Source organism: Canis lupus, chromosome 10 (genome assembly GCF_003254725.2).
Source record: "Canis lupus dingo isolate Sandy chromosome 10, ASM325472v2, whole genome shotgun sequence".
Classification (NCBI taxonomy): domain Eukaryota; kingdom Metazoa; phylum Chordata; class Mammalia; order Carnivora; family Canidae; genus Canis; species Canis lupus.
In genome coordinates this window covers 21986446-22009468 of record NC_064252.1, presented here as the reverse complement: position 1 = coordinate 22009468, position 23023 = coordinate 21986446, and the positions used below count along the sequence as shown (strand labels likewise).

General features: G+C 57.1%; 1 long non-coding RNA gene across 4 annotated transcripts; it reads right to left on the bottom strand.

Annotated features, from left to right (window-relative positions):
• Positions 1-4982: 4982 nt before the first annotated feature.
• LOC118355909 (uncharacterized) lies at positions 4983-22671 on the bottom strand. Of its 4 annotated transcripts, none has more exons than XR_004819279.2 (5): positions 22516-22671; positions 16561-16718; positions 6661-15826; positions 5767-6007; positions 4983-5386 (listed from the first exon to the last, which is right to left on the bottom strand). It is a non-coding gene; the product is annotated as an uncharacterized LOC118355909 (long non-coding RNA). The 4 variants fall into 4 exon arrangements; XR_007413421.1 differs by having other exon boundaries at positions 6661-15823; XR_007413422.1 differs by having other exon boundaries at positions 5767-6054; positions 6661-16718.
• Between the last annotated feature and the right edge of the window lie 352 nt (positions 22672-23023).

Sequence of the window (23023 nt, the reverse complement as noted above, 5' to 3'; positions counted from 1 at the left end):
CACAAGTGGGCAGGGCGAGGAGGGACGCAGGGAGTGCGGTCACACCTGACCGAGGCCCTTCTGACGTCATTCACGGAGCAGCTCCCCCCAGAAAATCCAAACCCGGGATCTAAGGCGATGCAGTCACTACCGTCATCATTGGCATTGGTTTTATCTACCAACTTAGCTGAAGATGGAAAAAGATCATTTCCCATCCGCAGGCTGGAGCTGTTGTACAACAGGCTTATACTCTTCCAGGAGGAGTAAAGTGTATTCAATCTTTCTGGAAGGCAACTCGGCAATGTTTTATGAAGCGACAGGCAAGTGCTCCCATCACTCACCAGGTGTTACCCTTCCAGGTCAGTCAGACGGCCCCGCAGGTGCTCCGGCCGGAGGATCGTGTCAGCGGGTTAGACGCAGCGGGCAGGAGACCATGTCAGTTCTGCAGCTTCCCTTCTCCCACCCCCATGCTGGCCACCGTTCCATCTCTGCTTCGCGGACTCCAGGCTTGGTCACGACACTAGTTTTGTGCAGGTGGAAGGGGCGGTGCTCAGGAAGCCAGCAATGGCCCTATGAGACGTCCCGTGGTTCCCTGCCCTGGACTGTCCTGCCCGCCACCCTCAGGAGTAACACCTCAGGTGGCCACTGCTCCTTCCTCCTGGTTTTGGGAGCGAGAGAAGGAGAGACCAGAGGAGCAGGTGTGAATCCACCCACAGCCCCGAGTAGCATCTCTTCCTCACTGTTGAAAGCCACTGAGAAGGTTTGGGGGTGCTTGTTATGCAACATTATCACAGCAAAAGCTGACTGATAAGACATTTGTAAGCAACTGGCAAGGATGGAAATACATTTATCAAATGTTTACTGTGTCCCAGGCACTTTCCAAGGGCTTTGAAGGGGAACGACTCATTTAATTCTTGCAGCGGGCATATGTGGTTCATGCAACTTTTGAACTTATTTTGCAGATGGAAAGCTAAGGCCCTGAGAGTTGAGATAAGTTGTCCAGGATCTATCCCTAGTACCCGGTAGAGCCCAGATCTGAGCCCGTGCAGCTCAGCCCCAGCGGCCCCAGGCTTAAACGCATCAATAGCCAAGATTTGGTGACACCAGCCCTAACCTCTGCAGATAACCCGCAGTTTGCAGCCGTTAAGAAGACATAGACACACAGTTTGCACGACCAAATCTTACCCTTTCCTTCTGCCGGAACTTGGATGGGATCCCCGTGCCTCCCGGGCCGTGAACGCACCCACCTGATGGGGCGTGACGCATACCCCGTGTCACATGGTCCCTGCCACTAGCCCTGGCGCCCCCGGCTCCACCCCACAAGCCTTCAGAGTACCTGAGTCTGACAGCGACCTCGAACCCACTCTAACTTATGAAAAACATAACAGATCCTCTGAAGCCTTAATGCTTACAAACTATCACTAGGTACAAACCACTTGTGAGCCTTCCCGTGACCATGGGATGCATCATTTTGAAGGGTATTATTTCCTGATGCAGAGAAAAGGCTGTGTGTGTGTGTGTGTGTGTGTGTGTGTGTAGCAAGAGAGACCCCGAAATTTGGAAGGACAAAGGGAGGGAGGGAGGGAGGAAAAGAAAGAATAGAAAAATAAACAAAAGTCTGGTGCCACTGGCTTCTTTCGCCTGCTTTGCCTTGTGTCTAAATGTCATCGCGGAGCGTGTTCTGTTTTCTGTCTGGCGCCTTCCACTCAACAGTTTGAGATCCTCTGCGGCCCTGCCCGTGTCTGTTCTACTTTCATTCCCGTTGCTAGGAAGATTCCACCCTGCAAATATCGAAAGTTTATTTATCCACCCTGCGTGTGTGTGTGTGTGCGCGATGGACAGATGGGTGGTTCCCAGCTGGAGGCGATCACAGACCTCCCAGGACGTATCTTGGTGTCCTTGGGGGAGCGTCTGTGCCCGTTTCCATGGTGTCTACACCTCGCGGCCCCGATGGCTGGGTCGTGCAGGGCTTGGGTTCGGCCTCGGGGATGTTGCCAGGCAGCGTTTGGGGTGGCTGAGCCGGCACGGCTGCCACCAGTCTCAGATCGGTGGCGCAGAGGCGGGGACCGTGGCGGCAAAGGGCAGAGGCTGGGAGGCGTGAGGGAGGCTTTTGAGGCGCTGATGCTTTATTTCTGGATCTGGGTGCTGGGTACACGGGTGTGTACGCGGTGAGGATCCACACAGCCGCGTGGTGAGGGTTGTGTGCTTTCCCATAAGTCTATTACGTGTCAGTAAAGGGTTTCGGGAGACGTTATTTCTAGAAACATGTCCCAACACAGGCAGGTGTGACTCAATGTCTCTATGTCCCTCGGTCATTGTGGTCACCCCTTCTTTGAGATTCAGGTGTTCACAGATCGATCCCCTGCTTGTGCTGGGCACCGCAGAGACAGGGCCATACCCATCGGGCATGGTGACTGCTTCACCAGCCCAAACGTGCTGGTGGCAGAGAAAGATCATGAGTGACCAGAGGAGCATGTGGCACGGGACAGAGGTGACATGTGCCCTGATAGGACAGGCTGTGACACAGAGGAAGGGATAAGTGAGCTCTCATTCAACCGGGGCGGGGGGGGGGGGGGGGGAGGGGGCGGGTGGCGTATCTAGGAACAGCTGCCCCAGTGCATGCAGCCCGGGTAAGTCGAGGCAAAGAAGGAGGGGAGGGTGCAGGCGTGCTGGGCGTTGGGAACAGCAGGGAAGACGTTGGGGCCTTCCAGGAGCAGCAAGGAGGCTGGAACCAGGGGCAGAGGGCACAGGGGCAGGAGGGGCGGCGTCCACGGCTAAGAGCAGCCGTGAGCACTGAGCGGGCAGGAGAGCAGCATGAGCACGTTGCCACCCCGTGCCCCGTTCCGGTGCAGTCGCTCTTGCAGGATTCCCACCCCAGACCCCAAATTCCCGGCGGGGCCACACTCACACTCACACGCCCTGGAGAAAGCCGGGAAGGACCTACCTCAACATGCTCAGCCATCATTTATCACTGGGGATGATTCAACTGGGCTTCCTTTAAAAAAAAAAAAAAAAAAAAAAAGATTTTATTGATTTATTTGAGAGAAAGAGAGTGCACACAAGAAGAGGGAGCAGCAGAGGGAGGGGGAGAAGCAGACTCCTCTCTGAGCAGGGAGCCCGACGTGGACTCGATCCCCGAACCCCGGGATCATGACCTGGAGCCGACGAAGGCGGACACCCAACCGACTGAGCCACCCGGGCGCCCCACCAGCTGCGCTCCCCACTTTGAGATTTGTGCCCTCCCCAGGCTTCCTCAATGAAGATGTATGGAATCTGTATTTCTCACTTATAAATCCATGTTAATGATGAATGTGAAGAATTAACATGTATTTTTAAATGGTTTGAATCGATTATTATTCAGAGGAGGAGGCTTTTAAAAGAGGCAGCAGTGAGTGTTGAGAGTAGGCTCCAGTCCCACCCTTTGGGGGCCCAGGGAGGACCACATGCAGGAGGGAGCAGGCTGGGGGCCACAGGGCCCCCGAGAGGGAAGTCAGGTGTCCCCGCGAGGTCGCCCCCTGCCCTCCATGCTGTCTGCCCTGCCTGGGGTGCTCCACACTCTGTTTCCAAAAAGACTTTCTGCAAACCTGGTCGTCCCCCCACCCTGGCCCCTGGGAGCCTCAGTGTCCCCCTATGCAGAATGGGCTGGGTTGATGTGAAGACTGGGTGAGAACACCGGGAGAGGTGGGTCCCAGGAGGACACAAGGGCCTTCGGTTCTTACGGACAGGTGGCACCTGGTGTCTGGGGCCCACAGGCAGCTGCTCCTGCAGGGGAGGGAGGCCATGCATCCCCCTCCCCCACCAATACAGGGACCTCCCAGGTTTCCTGAGCAGGGGCTCCGGGCCAGGCACCCCTGTAGGCTACCGGGGCCCGTCAGGGACCGAAGAAGTGGGGTCTCTGTCCCCAGGAGCTTGTCCCCGGCAGGAGGGGAAAGAGCAAAGCATGAAGAAGTCTGGCAAGTGCTCACCATCAGGCAGAGATATGAAAATAAGATAATGCAGGGCAGAGTGGAGGGGGGCAGGGTGGGAGCAGTCCTGCACGATGGGGGAGGGGGTCAGGGGGCCCTCCTGGGGAAGAAGGTGGGGGGCGACCTATGGACCCCCAGAGGGAAAGCTCCACAGGCAGAGCCAGGCCATGGGGTGCCATGAGCCTGGCGGGACAAGGACAGGGGCAGAGATGGGAGGTCGGGAGAGAGGCGGGGGCTGAGAATGCACCGGCTCTGGGAATGTTCTGGAAGCAGGAGCACCGGCATGGCTGGGGCCCTGCTCCATCACTGTCGCTGGGCACCCGCCTGGCCCCTGGCGGCTACCTGCAGGCCCGCGGCTGTACCATCTCGGCTCAGGAGTGTCACCTGCTCTGGTCCCTGCCCTGGACTCCAGGCTGAGACGCCGTCGCGGGGCTGCGGCTGGCACCTGGCCAGGGGAAGCCATCACCTTCCCTTCTCCTGGAGCTAGGACATGCTGTCACTGCCCTCACTGGGCTGCGAGGGGGTGCAGACCTCCCCTCGACCCCCCCACAGCTCCTCACTGGGACCACCTCCTCGCACTTGCACCTGCTGATCCCCAAACTCAGGCATCAGCCAGGTGAGGATTTTATCATTAGCGCAGGTGGTCAGGACTGGCTGGGGAGCCCTGGAAGCAGAGGCCGGACCCCACAGGGCTTTGGGTCTCAGCCCCGCTCCCCACTCCCCACCCTGCCCTCCCAGCACCTCACCTGCAGCAAGATAAGCAGCTGTGCCTCAGTCTCCCTATTCCTCCGCTTGTCTGTGTCCCAGACTCGGGTTCCCATGGGCCACAAGCCCAGCCCCAAGCCTCTCAAGTCTGCCTAGGGCTGTAAGGGGGTTGAGGGGTGGGTGCAGCTCCCAGGCTGGGCAACAGTAGGCACCCCTGCCCTGCTTCTTTTCTTTCACTTAACTTTCCTGTTCTCACCCTGTGAATCATTTTAAACAAGCCTACATAGGAAGCCGATTGAACAGCAAAGGTATTTTATTATCCCACGACCTAATTTCACCCTCTCTAGACCCTCACCATGAAGGCTCTGCATGCACCCATTGTACAGACGAGAAAACCGAGGCCCCGGGGGGCGAATAACTTGCCCCAGGACGCACGGCTAGTAAAGCCACAAACGGTGGGTCCCTTCTGACTCCAGAAATCATGTGTGCGTTGGATCTTGTTTATTGGGTTGTTTTTGTGTGTGTGTGTGTGGGGGGGGGTTTGCCTATAACAAGACAAACTTGTTCTTTGACCCCTTCAAATCTCTGCAGAGCGTGGGGAAGAGTCCAGACGCGTTCAGTAAATCAACAGGAGCACCCACGTGCCTGGAGTCGTAATGCCCAGCTGTCTGGGGCCCTGCGTTTAAGACAGATCCGACGCTCCAGTTCCCCGCTGACGGCCGAGCATGATCTCCTGTCTTCAGGAAAAAAAAAGACAACCCCAAATGTCAAAACCTGATTTTAATTAGTAGAACTCTTTGGGCGCACGCAAGGCTGGGATCCATCTGGAACACAGGGAGGCCACAGCTGTTTATTAGCCCGGGAGGCAGAGGCAGGCATGGCCAGGGTCCTCCCACAGCCACTGGAACCCAAGCTGCCTGCTGCCCACTCCCGGGGCGGGGAGTGGCGGGGACATGCTTCCCAGGAGAGGCGGCCGCTTGGCGCCCTGTGTCACCTGCCCCCAGGGCGCACCAGGCACGCGCATCACCTGTACCGGGAGTGCTGGGCCCCCGAGGTGCAAGCTTGTGGGGGGGGGCTGACAAAGGGACTCTGCTGCTGGGGGGATGGCGGCCAATACCTGCACCTAGCATCCTCGGGTTCAACGCGGGGGGAGGTACACCTGCGTGCCACTTGGGAGCCTTTGAGAGGGACCCGGTTATCCCAGCCCCGTCCAGGTGGTCCTTTGGCCGGCTGACACCCCAGGCTTGTTAGAAGCTTCTGACAACAGCTTGTCACCCCAAAGCTGCCGTCTGAGCAGGTGGCCGAAATCGCTCCTCCCCAGCGCCAACTGGAAGGTCGCCACCAGCGGGATTTGAGACCTGTGTTTGACGGTCGCGAATTGGCATTCAGGTTGCTATTTCCTCCGCTGGGGGTGGGGAGTAGAAGACGATTCCCGGGAGTAACTCCCACTCACAGGCCCAGCTCAAAGCCCCTGCACGCACGACTCCCCCCACCGCCTCACAGGTGACACCAACAGGTATGTACTATTGCTCTCTGCTCCCTTACAGACAGGGAAGCTGAGGCACAGAGAGAGGGCTTGTACCCAAGGTGGCACATCTAGCCAGGGGCAGAGCAAGGATTGGTGTGGCCAGCCGGGACATGCCCCAGGGCTTTTGCACCTGCTGTCATTTGCTCTATACGCCTCCTTCAGGCCACCCCTCTCAGCCTTATGACTCAGGCCCAACCTGCAGCCTCCCGGAGAGTGCCCAGGAGAGTGGTGCTCCCACCTCTCAACCTTCTATGTCCACCTCGCGGTCCCTCCTGCCCAGCTGCATCCAGCCCGGCCCATCTCTGCACATCCAGGGCAGAGGGTCAGAAGGTGTGTGGAGGGAAGGAAACCACGGGGAAGGGAGGGGAGAGGCATCACATCCCCAAGCGAGATGTTCTCATAATTGAGCAGCCGTGGGCCATCCAAGCTGTCCTAACCAGGCAGGACTGTCCCCTGGAGGAGCAGAGAGGTTAAGTCGCTCACCTGGGGTCACACAGCCAGGAGTCAAGTCTCAGGACGCCGGGTTTGTGAGGCACTTAGCCGCCGTCTCTGAGGTGACCACAGCAGGACTGGAGCCCTCCGCCCGTCGGCAGCTACGTCCCTTCTTCCCCCTCGGCCCCCGGCCCTTTCCAGACAGTCCTTCTGGAGGCCGGTTTGCTCCAGCCCCCCTCGCGCTCTTTCCTTTGTCTCTGCAAAATGATGCCCTCGAACCGGGGGCCTTAGCTGGGTTCAGCCTGCTGTGATGTGAGAAGGGAGCTCCCTGGGAACAAGGGGGGTTTGAGTGGGGGTCCTCGAGGCCGGCGACCCAGGGCAGGGCAGCAGGGACCAGGGCAGAGGACCCTCCGTGAGGGTTCCTTCTCTGCCTCACCCCACAGGGCACTCTCAGGGGACCAGGAAATGGGTGTGTTTAGCGTCCTTTCTAGATGGATGGATAAGTGAGTGGGTGGATGAAGGATGGTAGATGGGTGGGTGTGTGGATGGATGGATAGATGGAGGGGAGGATGGGCGTGTGTTTCTTAACTGACCTCAGCCTGCACAGAGGGCCTGAGTGAAAGGCCAAAGTGTCAAACCCAGCCAGACCCTGGCCCCAGAGCTGCCCCCACTCCCACACCCTGGCTCCCCAGGCTGGCCCAGATCTGGCACCTGTGACTCCTCCAGCCTCCACAGCACACACTTGGCCCTGGCCCAGCTTGACTCAACTCCTTATAATCCTCCCCACCCCCTTGCCCTGGCTGTACCTCCTTCAGATGCTTCTAGATTCATCTCATGTGTCCCCTCTTGATCTTGTATGACCTCCAGGCCTGGACCCTGGGCTCCCACAGCCCTGTCCTTCTTCCCTCTATCCAACCCAGTTTCCACACTGTGTGGTTGCCGCCTGTCATCACCTCTGCTTCCCCTACCAACAAGGCAACAAAGATTGAGGAAAGTCAGCACACAGTTCTAGGGCTAGAGATCTGCAAAAAGGTCAAGACCAGGGACTGGGTTTGCCTTTGCCTGGTAACCTCACCTATGACAGAGTAAACACAAGCATTAGAGGGAGGGATGAGTGGATGGATGAGGGGGTAGATAGATGGGTGGGTGGATGGAGGATGGATGGATGGATGGATGGAGGAGGGATATAGGTGGATGGATGTGTAGGTGGATGGAGGATGGATAAATGGATGGGTGAAAGGGTGGATGGTTGGGTGAGTGGAGGGAGGATGGATAGGAGGATGGATAGATGGATGGATGGATGGGTAGGTGGGTGGGTGGGTGGATGGATGGATAGATGAATAGGAGGATGGGTGGACAGATAGACAGCTGGAAGGAGGATGCATCGGTGTATGGGTGGATGATGGATGGATGAATGGGTGGGTGGGTAGGTGGATGGATGGATAGATGGGTGGATGGGTGAAGGAAGGAATAGAACTGATATCCTGTGCTTTAATATGACATTAGTTCTGTTTCTTCTGCAGCAGGACGACCCCTCACTGCCGAACCACACTGGCCCCCAGAGGTGTTAGGCACCTTCTCAGGGCTCCCCCTCTCTCCTTCCTGAGCTCCTCCACCACAACCATAAGTACAACGTGTGGTCACCCTCTGAGTCTGTACTGTGGCCTCCACAGATCCCGGGTGCTCATAGACGAGCAAGGCCAGTGGCCTTACCTTCTGGGTCTTTGCTCAGGGTCACCTGCTTTGCCTCAGCGCCAAGGACAGCGCCTAGAACCGTGTCTGAAAGACAGTGGCAGGTCCGCTGGTGGGAGCCAGTGTCATGGCAGCTGATGCACTTACGGGGACTGTTTGGGCAGCCCCAGGAGTGAGGGAGTACCTGCTTGGGGGAACGGGAAAGGCTTCGCCAAGGAGGGAGCATTTGTGGGTTTTGAAGGATGAGTAGGAGTTGGTCTGATCAGGAAGGAAGACTTCACAATTCTGGCATCGGGACAGTATTTGTTAATAGAAGGCGCAGTGGAGGAGTCGGCCGAGAAGCGGGGACGGGTTTGAAGGTAAAGGAGAGGAGACGGCATGGTGCTGCCACGAGGGTACACGGGCCAGGAGGATGTCTCTCCGGCATATTTTAGGCTGAGGGTGTGGTTTCTTAGGAAACCAGGGCTGGGAGGTCACCCCGAATGAGGGTAGGCATGGGTTATTTATGCGCCCCCCAAGTTCTGCCCAGGGCTTTGCACACAGTAGGCGCTCGTAGACAGCACAGGCACGCAGGCCGGTTTACTTGGAGCAGTGCGTGTGGGTGACGTCGCTGGTCCTGGGCATCGCCAGCCAGAGCAGAGGGGTCCGGACCCCCTAGGGCCTTGTCCGGCCGCCCACCCAGACACGCCGGCCGTCACAGCAGCCTCAGAAGGATTTTTCACAAAACTGGGGGCGTCTGGCAGCAAAAACACTCCATTGACCTCAGATCCTTTGTGGCCTGAGAACACAGAGGTTCAAACGCTTCACCTTGGAGAAAGCCCGACCGTCCCCCCGAGGATGGAAGGACATCAGGGTTGACCCACTCACTGCAGCCCCCCACGAACGGCTGCTGAGCAAGGGCCCGGCCGCTCTGGGTGCAGGCAGGGAGGTGGGGGGTGGCCCAGCGGGCCCTCCCTTGGGCCACCTTGGCACAGGGCCAGCTCAGCCCCTTCCCAGTGCTTGGCCCGTGAGTGGGCACCTCTCGCCCCCCGTGTCAACTCTGCCTACAGCAGTGGCCTCCAGCCCCAGAACCTTCCCAGGCTTGGCCTTCCCCGCCGGACGCCGTGAGCTTCTGGGCCTTTGCTCCTGCTCCGAGCCTGCACGGACGGGGCCGGGACCTCATGGAGGAGGCGGGGGAGCCTGGTTGCTCGAATGGCCCCCCCCTTCCCTACCCGGAACCCCTAGAATCATGTGTCCAGGGGGCTCTCTGGCCGGCGGGGCAGACTGCAGAGAATGGCCGATCGGGGCTCGAATCACCTCCTGCCGCTTATCCGCCACATGAATTCGGGGAAGGGTCTCCGAAGTCTCCCCGAGTCTCAGTTTGCTCATCTGCATAATGGGCCTGCACGTCCCGTACTGCAGTGCCGATTAAATGAGAGGCTGACTGGCACCCCCTGGGTGAAGCAGCTGCCCCCCCCACCCAGCAGGGTCACAGGCTCAGCCCTGCCCTGCCTTCCCCCCACACCTGTCTTCCACACTCCATCCAGCCCCCCTGCTCCCCCAGGTCTCCTGGCCCCCAACTTCTCAACACATCCTTGGTTTGCACAGAGAAGTTAAGCAACTCGCCTGAGGCCACACGGCTAGGGAGGAAGAGAGCCTGAACAAAAACAGTGGCAGCGCGACTCCAGGGTCCCTGTTCTTACTCAGGACCCTCTCCTGCCCTCCTATCATGAGCTCTGCTCTGGAGCTGTTGAGTTTGAGGCGCCTGGGGGCCATCCGATCAGAGATGTGGGCAGGGGTCAGGGAAGGGTACGGGACGCGGGTGGTGATGGGGGACAGCTGTCTTCAGCATGTGAAAGGGCTTCGGGCCGTGGAGAGACCCTCACCCGGGAAGAAGCGGAGAGAACATTTGAGGAGAGGCTGTGGGGGGAGGCCAGGCCTGCCCAGCCCTGTGCAGCCCTGCCCATGCTCCCTCTGCCCTCTCACTGGTGACATCCCACTTGTCCTCACCACCCAGCAGAAATGTCCCCTCTTGCAACCTCCGGAGGCTGGGCCAGCGCCGGGTGTCCTGCTCTTTGAGCCTGAGCAATGGGCTCCGTCTCCTCAAGGACTGGCCTGACCCAAGCCATCCCACTGTGCCCAGCGTGTCCAGCCCAGGCCAGCACCAAGCAGGTGGCATAGAAGGACATTCGTTCACACAAGCAGATTCCCCCACTAGGCCCAGAGGCTGGAAGGGACAGAGCCTGGAGTCTCTGAGGACAAGGACGTGTCTCCGGCACAGAAGCCCCTGGAACCTGGACACCAAGGCTGGTAGGGCAGGTGCCTCTGACCCATGCAGCCACTCAGACTAGCTCGTACCAACTCAAGCCCACACTGTCCGGTCCCTGGTCCCGCTGCCTCTTCCTCTGAGCCCCCAGACCGGGCAGCAGGTCTGAGCTGTGGTCACCGAAGGGTGGGCTGGGGCCACTCTCTGGGAGCCAACCAGGGCTGCAGTCACGTGGGGCAGCCAGAAGCCGCACGGATGTGCCGTCCGTCCAACAGGTGGCAGAGTGCCCACTCTGTGCCGGGCGCTGTCCAGGTCGTGGGGGTCCTGCTGTGTATGAGGCAGGCAGGGCCCCTTCCGTCCTGGAGTACAGTCTGGGGTGCTGGCTGAAGATGGTGCAGCCTTCAGGGTTCTGCCGAGGGTGAGGCTGGGAGCCAGGCAAGGGTGAGGGGGTCTCAGGTACAGACAGCAGCAGGGCCAGGTAGCAAGGGGGAGGGTCCACCTTCAGGCAGCTCAGGTGTGCTAGGGGCAGGCCCATAACTGGTGACCAGGTCTCACCCCGGAGCCCCAGTCTCCTGTCACCAGCAGGGAAATCAGAATCCATGTGGCCGACTTAAGGAGGAGGGACTCAGGCAAGGGCACAAAGACGTGGGGGTCCAGGCAGCAGGGACGGATGCCAGGAATTAGGATCCTACAGCCCGAATTGACCTCTAGAGAGCTACGGGCATCAGCTAGCTACTGCCACATACCAAGTCACCCCAACATTCAACCAAACGTGTATTCTCCAGTGGGGTAGGAGGGTACGGAATCCGGCAGGGACTCAGTGGATGGTTCTAATGCAGGGTCTCTGTGAGTTGCCATCGCCTGAGGGCTTGACCGGGCCAGGACCTTCTTTCAAGCTCACTCACGTGGCCTCGTCGCGTGGCCCCCTCTATAGGGCCGCGCACACGGTGGCAGTGGGTTTCCCTGGAACAAGCGATCCGAGAGGGAGAACGGCCGAGACAGGAAATGCAGCGTCGTTTATACCCTAATTCCAGAAGACACATACCAAGCAGCTCTTCTGAACGCTGCTGGCCACGCAGACTGACCCTGGTGTGGGAGCGGACGGCACAGGGTGTGAACCCAGTTGCGGGGGGGTCATCAGAAGCTCGGGAGGGTCTTGGGCAAACCCTGTACCTCCTTGTGCCTGGAGTTCCTCAGGTGTACACAGGGCAATGTTCTCTCGCCTCCTGGGTACGCAGCCGCTCGGGCTTCTTCCACTAGCCTGGGAGCTCCCTGAGGGCAGGCCCGCGTCGGTGCTCACCCTGGGGTCCAGCCCCTGGTCGCTCTGGTGCAAGCTGAGTGATCCACACTGTAAACTACAGATTTGTGTCTTGTCCCTGCTTAAATCCTTTCAACAGGACTCTGGGCCAGAGCCCAAACCCCCTGGCTGGACACGCAAAGCCCAGGACCCGGCCCTGCTTGTACCTCCGGCCTCAAATCCTGTCTGTCCACACCCATGCCCTGTGCTCTCACACCAGCCTCCCAGAGGCAAGGATGTTCATCTACCACCTCATCCAGGTGAACTCCTACATATCCTTTTAAACCCAGCTCAGACATCATCTCTCCTGTCACCCCAGGCTGCTACTCCAGACCCCGGTCCCACAGCCCCCTTTGTCCCTGAGAATCATCCCACCTTCTAACTGTCTGGCTGTCAGTCTCCCCACCACATGGGATAGCTCAAGATTGTGTCTGGCTCATCTCTGCGGCCCCAGTGGCCAGCACCAGGCCTGGGTCGCCCTGGTCAGCATTCATCAAGATCCCTGGACGTGAAGGGGCCGTTTGGTTTCAGACGCGGTGGGGCTCGAACCCTCAGCTGAGCTGCTGAGAACATCCAAAGGCTCCACTAAACACCACCTTCCCCAGGCAGGGACCAGCCGGGGGGTCCCCCCTCTGCAGAGACAGCTGTGAGGCTGAATAATTTCTAAGCCTCTTGCCATGGAGCCCTGGTGAAACATTTCAATGGAGTTGAGATTATTCATCAAAGTTGGCATCATGCAGGGTTGCCCTTTCCTCAGGGCGCCACCAAGGGAGTCGGCCTTTCTTAAAAATAGAAGCATCATTATCAGCCTCCATCCACCAGGCAGCCAAAGAGGTCATTTTCAAATGCAAATCCCATCCTCTGACTGTGTCCCCAAAACCCTGGGGGGGGGTGCTTCACACTGGTCAACTGGGGACGGATGAGATCCACACCTCGGGGTGGGTAGCCAGGGCCTGCAGGATGGAGCCACCCCCCCACCCCCCACTGGCTCCCCGGACCAGACCCTGTGATGGCTTCTCTCTGCCCTCCCTGAAGAAGTGACATGAGGTGAGGAAGAAAGGGGGTATAAAAGCATTTCGGGGCAGCCCCGGGTGGCTCAGCGGTTTAGCGCCACCTTCAGCCCAGGGTGTGATCCTGGAGACCCAGGATTGAGTCCCTTGTCAGGCTCCCTGCATGGAGCCTGCTTCTCCCTCTGCCTGTGTCTCTCCCTCCCTCTCTCTCTCTGTGTCTCTCATGAATAAATAAATAAAATATTTTTAAAAAATAAAAGCATTTCAAGCAGAGGAGACAGCCAGGCTCGGGTCCTGACGCAGGAGGGAGTCTGCTCATTGGAAAGCACCATATCCACCTCCTGGGCTCCGGGGAAGATCGCACTCCTCCCACCTGCACATCCTGGGGGCGTGCAGGGCAGAGGGGTCTCTGCGGGAGGGAAAAGCAAGAACCTGAAACAACCAGAGAAACCTCCCTTCGACCACTTATGTGATGGGACCCTGAACAAAGTCTCACTTGAAAAACTGTTCCTGTTGCTTAAAGCACACAGTTAGAGGTTGAAAAGCTAGTCTAGTCGGTGCTGTCCCATACTAGACGCGCGTGGCTATTGTCATCGGAGATGTGGCTCCTCCAAAATGAGATGTCCCTCAAGGATAAACTATGCAGGGGATCCCTGGGTGGCTCAGTGGTTTGGCACCTGCTTTGGCCCAGGGCGCGATCCTGGAGTCCCGGGATCGAGTCCCGCATCAGGCTCCCGGCATGGAGCCTGCTTCTCCCTCTGCCTGTGTCTCTGCCTCTCTCTCTCTCTGGGTCTCTCAGGAATAAATAAATAAATCTTAAAAAAAAAAAAAAAAAAGGATAAACTATGCAATCAGATTAAAAAAAAAATTTAAAAAACCCTGTAAAATATCTCATTCGTTACTCATATTGATTATATGTTGTAAAAATGTGTCAGATATATTGAGTTAAAATTAATCTTAAAATACTTCACCTACTTCTTTTTACTTTTTTTAAGATATTATTTATTTATTCATGAAAGACACAGAGAGAGAGGCAGAGACATAGAAGGAGAAGCAGGCTCCTTGCAGGGAGCCCGATGTAGGACTCGATCCCAGGACCCAGGGATCACGCCGAGCCGAAGGCAGACACTCAACCCAGGTGGCCCTTCTTTTTACTTTTTGAATGTGGCTACCAGGAAATTTTAAACTTCATCCGTGACTCACCTACATTTCTATTGGACGGAGCTGGCCTAGTCTAATGGCCTCCTCTCGTAGACAGTGAGCCTAATGGCCTTGCTCAAGGTCAGACTCCACAGTGAGTCTGGAATCATGAAGCTGAGCGGCCTCATGAGTTTATAGGGCAAATCCAGCGTCCCACTCAGAAAACGAGCACAACATCTGAGTGGGAGGTGTCTTGTGCCAGCATCCACAGCCCCCGAGGAGGCAGAGGGCTGTCAAGCGTCCCAGCCCATGGGGGGGCCTGCAGGCTCTCTCACCCAAGGGCTCGTGTACGCCGGGGACAGTAGCAGAGGTGGTCAGAGGGGAGGGTCCTGAATGCCGGTCCCCGGGCAGTGAGGGCCTGGCTCGCACCACCCCTCCTTGCCTCCTCCTACCTGAGGATCGCGGAGACCGTGGGAGCAGGAGGACGCAGAGGGGGGACCAGCTGCTGGACCTCACTCGTCTCTGACACTCACTGTCCAGCTCTGGATAGGATGGACCAGCGACTGCTCACCGAGTCGGGGCCTCAGTGGGCTTATGCCTGTTACAGGTCAGGGCAGGAAGCCCAGCTCATGCGATGAGTAAGGCAGGGACCCCGCTGACTCCTAGAACCTCCGGCTGAAGGCACTGGCTGACCCAGATGCTCTGGGGGTGCGGACGGTGCCTGCCTCTTCCGCCTCCCAGCTCCATGCCCGTGTCTGGGGGCTTCACGCGTCAGAAGATGCGCCACGTGAGAGCCTGGTGGTGTCTGGACACCCAAATCCTTCCTCCCCAGCACCCATCCCTCCCACCAGCACCATCAGGATGAGACGTTCGTCTGTCACTCAAGAGGGGACTGTCAGGCGGAGAGTCATTTTTAAATGACACGTGTATCCTCTTGGGGTGCCGAAATGTTTCAAAACTAGAAGGAGGTGGTGGTTGCACATGTGCCGAATGTCACCGAGTCTGTACTTTAAAATGGTTAATGGTATGTTGTGTGGATCGTACCTCAATTTTTTAAAGAAAATAACACGAGGTGCCTTAGACATCTCATTTCAAATTGCAAACAGCTGATTGTATGTTGTCTCGATGTGGGGACTTGTGTCTGGCGATGATTGGCATGCCTTGCAGTGTCGCTGCACTAACCTAGCTCCTGGTGCTTTGTCAACCATTTGCAACTTCGGTTTGTCCCCAAATGAAAAACAAAGATATACCCAAAGCAGGCAGTGCACAGAATCTTCCGGATAGATTTTAAATCCCCCCCCCTACTCTTCCATGGCACATTTTAATGTGGTTCCTTGACCGAGTCCTCAAACCCTGGCGTTTCTTTTTTCAGGGAAACAAACTCGCTTTCCTCACTCACATTGGGTCATTCCACAGTGACAAGTACAACCGGCATGAGCAGGTTTGGAAGCAAGCATGGGATGAGTGGGCGTTTGAAGCAGCCGGTGGGCTGAGGGGAGTAAGCGTAGGGCTGCCAGGCCAGCCGCGTGCCTCTCACAGAGGAGACGCGTGTGCGTGTGCATGTGCGCGTGGGGGCCGGGAGGGTCAGCTCCGCGGAGGTCAGTCACGAAAACTTCTGCTGTAGCTGCTTAGAGGCGTCTGCTGGAGCCCTGGCGGGCGGTGCTCAAGCTCAGAAGAGGTGTAGTCTCACCCAACGTGGGACTCGAACTCACGTGGGGCTCGAACTCACGACCCCAAGTCGCATGCTCCTCCGACTGAGTCAGCCAGACACCCCAGAGGTATATTTTTCTGGTGTAACGAGGATTCAGAGCCAATCTATGGTTGATGCTGCTGCTGGAACATGTCAGACTCCTTGTTTGTCATCTGTCACATTTGCATGAAATTTAGCATCAAAGAGTTCTATCGTCTACTTCCCCGAAACAACAGACTGCCTCCATTTCTCACCCTTTCCTGTCTTCCTGCCCAAGAGCAAGTGATTTAAACTGTTTTAGATCATCGTTTTGGTCTTTATCATATCTCTAAATAACCTGCTTGTGTTGATGACTTGGGGAGTTTTGGCTTCCTTTGGGTTTTTAGATTTAGGCATTATCTCTGGACTGTCCCCTATGGCAGATGGGCATATAGCTTCCTTGCACCGCCCCTTGCAAAGCACACACAACCCTCACACTCCTGTTATGGCTAATTCATGGTTTGATGGAATCAACAGTAAATGTTTCCATCACGCTGCCCATGAAATGCTACGGACGGTCAGCTGCAGAGAGAATGGTACTTATGTAGCCTTCCCTACCCAAATTTTGTTTTCCTAAAGTTAATATATTGTGGTAAGCAAGCTCCACGCCTAGTCTGGAGCCCAACGTGGGGCTTGAACTCACAACCTTGAGTCAGATGATCAACCAACCGAGCCATTCAGGTGCCCCTTCCCAAAGTGAATATTAATTGATGCATTTGTTTGGTTCTTGGTCAATTTTTAAGTTCTAGTCATCAGTTTAGATGACTCACTCACAAACTCACTCTTGGTGTTGTCTATCCCCCACATGCTCCATCCTGGAGCCTTCGAACATGCTCACATCTGGTCCATTGGTCCACAGCGCCTTGGGGCGGAGCTAGTGTCCTGGATGCTCCTTCTCCTCTTTCCTGCATCCCGTTTCCCGCATCCCATATCTTCCTTCTGTTTTGATGTTCCTCTCTTAGTTTGGAGTGATGGAACACACCCCTCTGTCGCTTCCTGAGAAAGAACCCACAGAAGATAGAGGCTTGCCATGCTTCACATGTGGGAAGGTCTCTACCTTCATACCAGGTGGATAGTTTGGCTGGGTATATTAGACTCGGAGGAAGAGAAGCCGTGGTGAGAGCTGTGGGAAAGCGGTCCCTTGCCCCACCAAGGGTTGGGCTTTGCACATGGGAGGAGGGGCTGGGACGGTGGCATCGGGGAAACAGGGAGGTTGGAAACTAAAAAAGAATCAGTAGGGGATTTGCCGAAGCCACACATGGCCAGCCACTTTGGTGGGAGCACCCAGGGAAAGCCACTGGAGGGTTCCATGGGCAGCCACTGCCTGCAGGGCACCATCACCTCTGCAGACGGGCCTGGACCGCTGCAGGTTAGCAGGGTTGGTGACAGAGGACAAGTCAAATGTGGGCCAAGGGAAAATGCAAATAAACTGGGACCCAATTCTTGCCCCTGTGGGTCACTGTGTCTGATTAGGAACAATCAGAGAGGAATGGCTTCTGCTTTGCATCTCCTGCCAAGCTTTGCTGTGCTGCTAGCAGAAGCATTCCTCTCTCGGAACCTGACACCCCTGAACCAGGAGAGCTCAACGGTGCAGAAACAGCAAGTAGAATTCTCTTTCTTTCCAGCCTTATTGAGGTATAACTGGCAAGTAAAATTGTGTCTATTTAAGGTATACAAGGTGATGATTCGATGTATGTAGATATACATCAATCACAAAATGACGGCCACAATCAGTTCATTAACACATCAATCAATCACTCATGTAGGTGCACTTCGTGTGGGGGGTGAGATCTGTTGGTCACCTGAAGCCTTGCCTCCCACGGGTGCTTGATCCAGGGAACTCCAGGCAATAATTCAAGTAACTTCCTTGCCAACATATGAGTTGAAGAGGGGTCTTCTCTTTATCACGAGTGAGTGAGTGATGGAGTCATTAATGCCTTTAAGTCTGGCCAGATCAGAAAACCAATCCCAGATCTCTACGCATACGTCTCTGGAACCACTTCAGTGTCCAAACTGTATCTAACTCCGAGCAGTCGGTGGGGGCAGAGCTAGCATGGGTGCTATGGGGATTTATTATAGAAATTAAACCTTGAAGTCTGGGATGAAGCTGGGAAGTGAAGCTCCAGAGAGAGAGGGGAGGATCAGGGAAGAGGCACTGACCAATGTCCTGGGGCAAGACATACTCAGGTAGGCCCACTGAGTCATGGGAGCCAAGGGCACCCACACAGGAACAAATCAGAAGGGCTGGAGCAGAGGTCCAGGATCAGTCTGTGGCCTCTGGGGCTGGGGCTGGCATTGCGTGTGGTCCACAAGGGAGAAGAGGAACATGTGTGAGTAAACTGGAAAACAAGCTGGGCGTGTCTGCAAGTCCACCCACAGTTCCAGCCACAGAGACATTCAGAGGCCAATGGCTGCTTCCTCCCTGTGCCTCCAAGTCCACGGACTACCCTCCCCTGGCCAGCCCCAGGGAGGCCACACAGGAAGGCTGATCCCTTACTGAGCTCAGAATAGAGCGGTTCTCAGCACCCCGGCTGTAGGCTTCCACAAGAATCACGCCCTGGTCACTTGGCTCCCAAAACTGCTCTTGAAAAGCTAAAGAATCCTCAATCCTAATCCATCGCCTGTAGCTTAGTCTCGCCCCAGACGGATTTCGTGCTCTCTAGCCTTCTGAAAGGTCAAGGGATACGTGTTGGTGCCGGTCTACTTACTCTCAGCAATTTTCCTGGGCTCTCGGTAGACATGGCAAGTAGAACACGTGTTGATGGCTTCACGAATGATTTTCCCTCTGTCCTCCCTGCCCGCTCCTTGCTGGATTTCGATCTCTGGATGTTAACTTCCTAGACTCTTCTCTGGTTTCCTTATCTTTCTCAATTTCTGTCTCTGTCGCTTCCACTCTTTTTCCTGTAGGATCGGGTCCTTGTCCCCGGCTCCTCTCCCGGGCCTCTCATTCCTGCTGCAATTATTTTTATTTCCCCAGAACGGTCTTGCATCTCTGCGCGTCCGTGCGGGATGGCACCTTATTCTCATAGAGGGACCCTCTTGTTCCTCCAGGCGCCTCATTGCGAATCAATGTGGCCACGCTTCTCGTAAACACACCCCGCCTATGACCACGCAGTTCTGCTTCCCTCATATGTCCAATTACAAGATGCAAGCATGTGTCTGCATAAAGACTTGTGCAGAAATGTTCCCTAGCAGTTTTGTCTGTAATTGCCACAAATTGTCAACAACCCAAATGTCCACCAACTGGAGAATGGATAAATCAAGCATGTTATATCTAAACAGTGGAATACTACTCAACCATAAGAGGAGCAAACCGCAGACACGTGCGACAGCCCAGGGCCCCACCAGTGTCCCGCCGAGGGAAAGACGCCTGGCACAAACAAGTGTACGCAGTTCGATGCTGTTTACATGAACTTCTCCAGCAAACAGAGCTTCCCGATGGTGCTAGAAATCAGAACAGGGTCTGCCTGGGCAGGTGCTGGGAACAGGACTCGGCTTGACGGTGCCGGGTGAGAGGCTCTCCTGGCTGATGGGGCACGTCTGACACCCCGAGACAGGTATGTGGTCCACGGGCGTACACATCTGTCAAAACTCAGCAAACTGCGCCCTTGAGACCTGTGCACTACACTTCATTTTTAAAAAAGGAAAAGCTGGGGTCAGTTGGGCATGTGCCTTAGCCTCGGGTCATGATTCCGGGGTCCTGGGATCGAGCCCCACAAACTCCCTGCTCAGCAGGGACACTGCTTCTCCTTCTCCCTCTGTTCTCTGTCTCTGTCTCTCAAATAAGTACATGAATGAATCTTTTTAAAACACAAAATAAAATTAAAAACGGAAAAGCTCATGGGAAGCACTAACGTTTGCCAAGTAGGGTCTTCACTGGATGGGTACCATCCAGGTTCAGGGTCTTGGATCTTTCCACTTGGAAAGGTCATGTCCCCGGAAATGATCTCTGACCTCTTGCCCTTGGAAGTCAAGGCCTGGCGGCCAGTTTTCCAGCAGGGGCAAGGAGGAATGGGGCAAGGGATCTTAATATTTTTTTAAGATTTTATTTATTCGAGAGAGACACAGAGAGAGGCAGAGTCACAGGCAGAGGGAGAAGCAGGCTCCATGCAGGGAGCCCGATGGGGAAGTCAATCCTGGGACCCCAGGATCATGACCTGAGCTGAAGGCAGATGCTCAATCGCTGAGCCACCCATGTGCCCCAAGGGATCTTAATATTGAGTATGACCCCCTGCTCTCCGAGGGGTCCCCTCGTCCTCAGGTGCTCCTGGTACCCTCACTGCTTTGCCCTTGCTGTGGTCTGAACATTTGCATCTCCCCCAAATTGATCTTGATGCCTGATGTGATGGTCATAGGAGGTGGATCCCTCGGGAATGGCACCCATGCCCTTGTAAAAGAGACCCCAGAGAGCTCCCTTGCCACCCCCCACCCCCCGAGAGGACTCCGTGACAGGTGTTGGCTGTGGACCAGGGACAGGGCTCTCACCAGAGCGCGACCATGCCACAGCTTTGATCTGGGCCTTCCCCGTGGCAGGAACCGTGAGAAATAAATTTCTGCTGTTTATAAGCCACTCGGGCTGGCTATTTTGTAATAGCAGCCAGATCGAACAAAGACAATCCTCCCTTGAAGATAAACCTCAGGTTTCCTGCTGGGCTCGGGAAGCACCCGCCCAGCCCAGCGAGCAGAGGAGGGAGATGAACCCCTCATTTAAAATAATCCTCCTGCCCTCCCGCCTCCGGAGGCCCTTGGTGCCACCGACTTCTGAGTCTGGTGTCACTGCTCCTCAGCTTTCCAGGCCGCCAGCTGAGTTCCGGCCTCCTCGGCCCTGCCCGGCGGGCCACGGCTCACCCACGAGTTTTCTGGCTTCCCAAACACTGCTTTGGTTTCCTCTCCTTCTCTCTTGGCACTTGAGGGTGAGGCCTCTCGGGTGATCTTTGCTAGCATTTACTGAGCTTTCGAGAAGAGATAAGCGTGCACATATGGGTCTACGCCCACCACCTCTTTTCCAGAAGGCCCAGCCTTTGCTCTGTTCTGCCCTCAGAGGTACGGCTTTAATCCTCATGGTTACAATGTGGCTGCTCCTGCTCTGGGCATCAAATCCGCATCCCGGGCAGACTGAGCCTGTCCCCCCCTGACAGGAAAGCAAGCCAGCTCTCCTCTTACAGCACATGGCCACTCCTAGCTGCAAGGGAGCTTGAGAACGTCTATGGTCAGGTGCATGCATTGGCACCCCAGCCAGACAGGTCCAGTGGGAAAGGAATGTTTCCACATTCTTCTTGGCTCGTGTGCCCACTCCTGATCCGATCACTGAACCTGGAGGGAATGCAATGAGTGATTGGCTGGCCCGGGTGGCACGCCGACTCCTGTGACAGCAGGGGGGTGCGGGGATGGGCCCGCCCCGTGTGGAGGGGAGATGCGGTGGCAGTCATGGTGCACAGTGTCCACCGGCGCGGTGACCAGTCTGCTCCCCACTCCCGACCCATCTCGGACGTGGTGCTGCCCTGGCCTGGGGTGGGGGGCAGCGAGGGGAGCGCCCCCTGCTTTGCTGAGCCTCACAGAACAGTGACCCTGGACCTCTGAGCCAATGAGCTCACCCGTTTCTGAAGGAGGCGACGTTCCTGAGCGGTGGCCGGGATGCTAACAATAACCAGGCGTGGTGCGGCCTGATTGCAGCTGCCAAAAATAGCAGCTAATTCCAGAGCCTCATCAGGGGAGAAAGGGTGACGAAAGCAGGTTTGCAGGCGTGGAGGGTGCGGTGGGGGAGGCGCAGAGGGTCTGCACTCCAGCACCAGAGCCTCGGGGCAGCTGCAGGCCTCTGGGAGCAGCACACCTGCCTGGCACTAAAGACGCCCTGGGCCGGCAGCTGAGCATGGACGGACTTGCCGGCCGGCCCGGTGGCTCCCTGTCCTCCCCATTCGGGGGCTTCTGCTGCTTGGAGCCTGGCCTGTCCCCGGGAAGCAGGACAGATGCCATGTGCTCCGAGATCCTGCTACCCGACCAGGCCCCACACCCCCCGCACCCTCCACAGCCTCACCTCACTGACCCTTTGCCAGCACCCTGCCTGTGTTGCAGATGAGAAACCAGTGGCTGTGACGTGCGATCCCCTCCTGGGGTCCTGCCCATGCTCTGCAGGCCGGGATGCAATCCTGCCTCTACTCTGTATTGGCTGTTGACCTTCCGCAGTGGTTGTGCCCTCTCTGGGCCTTGGGGCCCTGGTCCATTCCATGGGGATACCCACAGTACCCCCTCCTGGGGTTACTGTGAAGACCCGGAGGGCTTGGCCCAGTGCCGGGCAGGTGGGCGTGCTGAGCAAGGCCAGCTCTGACCGCCATCATTCATGCCGGGGGTCCGTGGCCACCCTGCAGGCCTCTCCATGCCCAGAGTGTGGGCACATTCCCATGGTCCAACCCCAGGGCCCGGAGCTGGAGGTGATCCCGAGAGGAGGATGCTAGGCCCACTGGGTGGGGGTCCCCGGTCCAGGGGTCAAGGTCATGAGTGCTCCCAGCCTGGAACCTACACCCCTTCCCCATGGGAAGCCCCACCCCCAGGAATCAGGACACCCAGAGGCGTCTCCACGAGGGTCAGCATGGTGGCAAATAGCAAAGGCTGTCACAGGACACAGTGTCCTGGGGAGGGGGTGGGTGGACTCCCCGGAAAGCTCACTGACCGCCCCACACCAGCCCTGGGCACGTCTGAGCACCACCCTCCACGGAGGCCGCGTCGCAGACTGTGTGCCCAGCTGGGGGCCACGGCGCCCAGGCTCACCCTGGGTGGGCCGGGTATGCTCGCTCACCTGGCTGCAGGGGGACACACAGGGGACGTTAGCCAGCTGCCTCTCCTGCCACGGCGCCTCCGTGCCCCGCACCTGGGTCCCGAGCCCCGCACACAGCCAGCCCCCCCAAAATCACATGCCAACCACAAACGGGACAGGACGCCGTGTTCCCACTCCCTCTCGTGGCCCGTCCCTGGCCTCCGCCCTCCAAGGACGGCCGCACCACCCCTCCCCACCCAGGCCTGGGGCACGGGGCCGGCTAGAGGGGGAGCCGGGTGCTGAAACAGATCTGTCTCCCTGTCCCCGTGCCCGCTCTGTCCGCCGCCCCGAACCGAGAGCCTGGGGCCTCACGTGGAGAAGCGCTTCACAGTTTACGAGGCCTTTTTGGTTCAGTTTCCGTCCCCCATCCTGCCCTGCGGGAGAACACATTCCTGGGCGACAGGGATGCTCAGAGAAGCCGAGCAGCCTTCCCTGGGGTCACAGGGCAGCGAGGCCAGGCCTGGCCGGCCCCCGGGTGCAGCTTCTACCC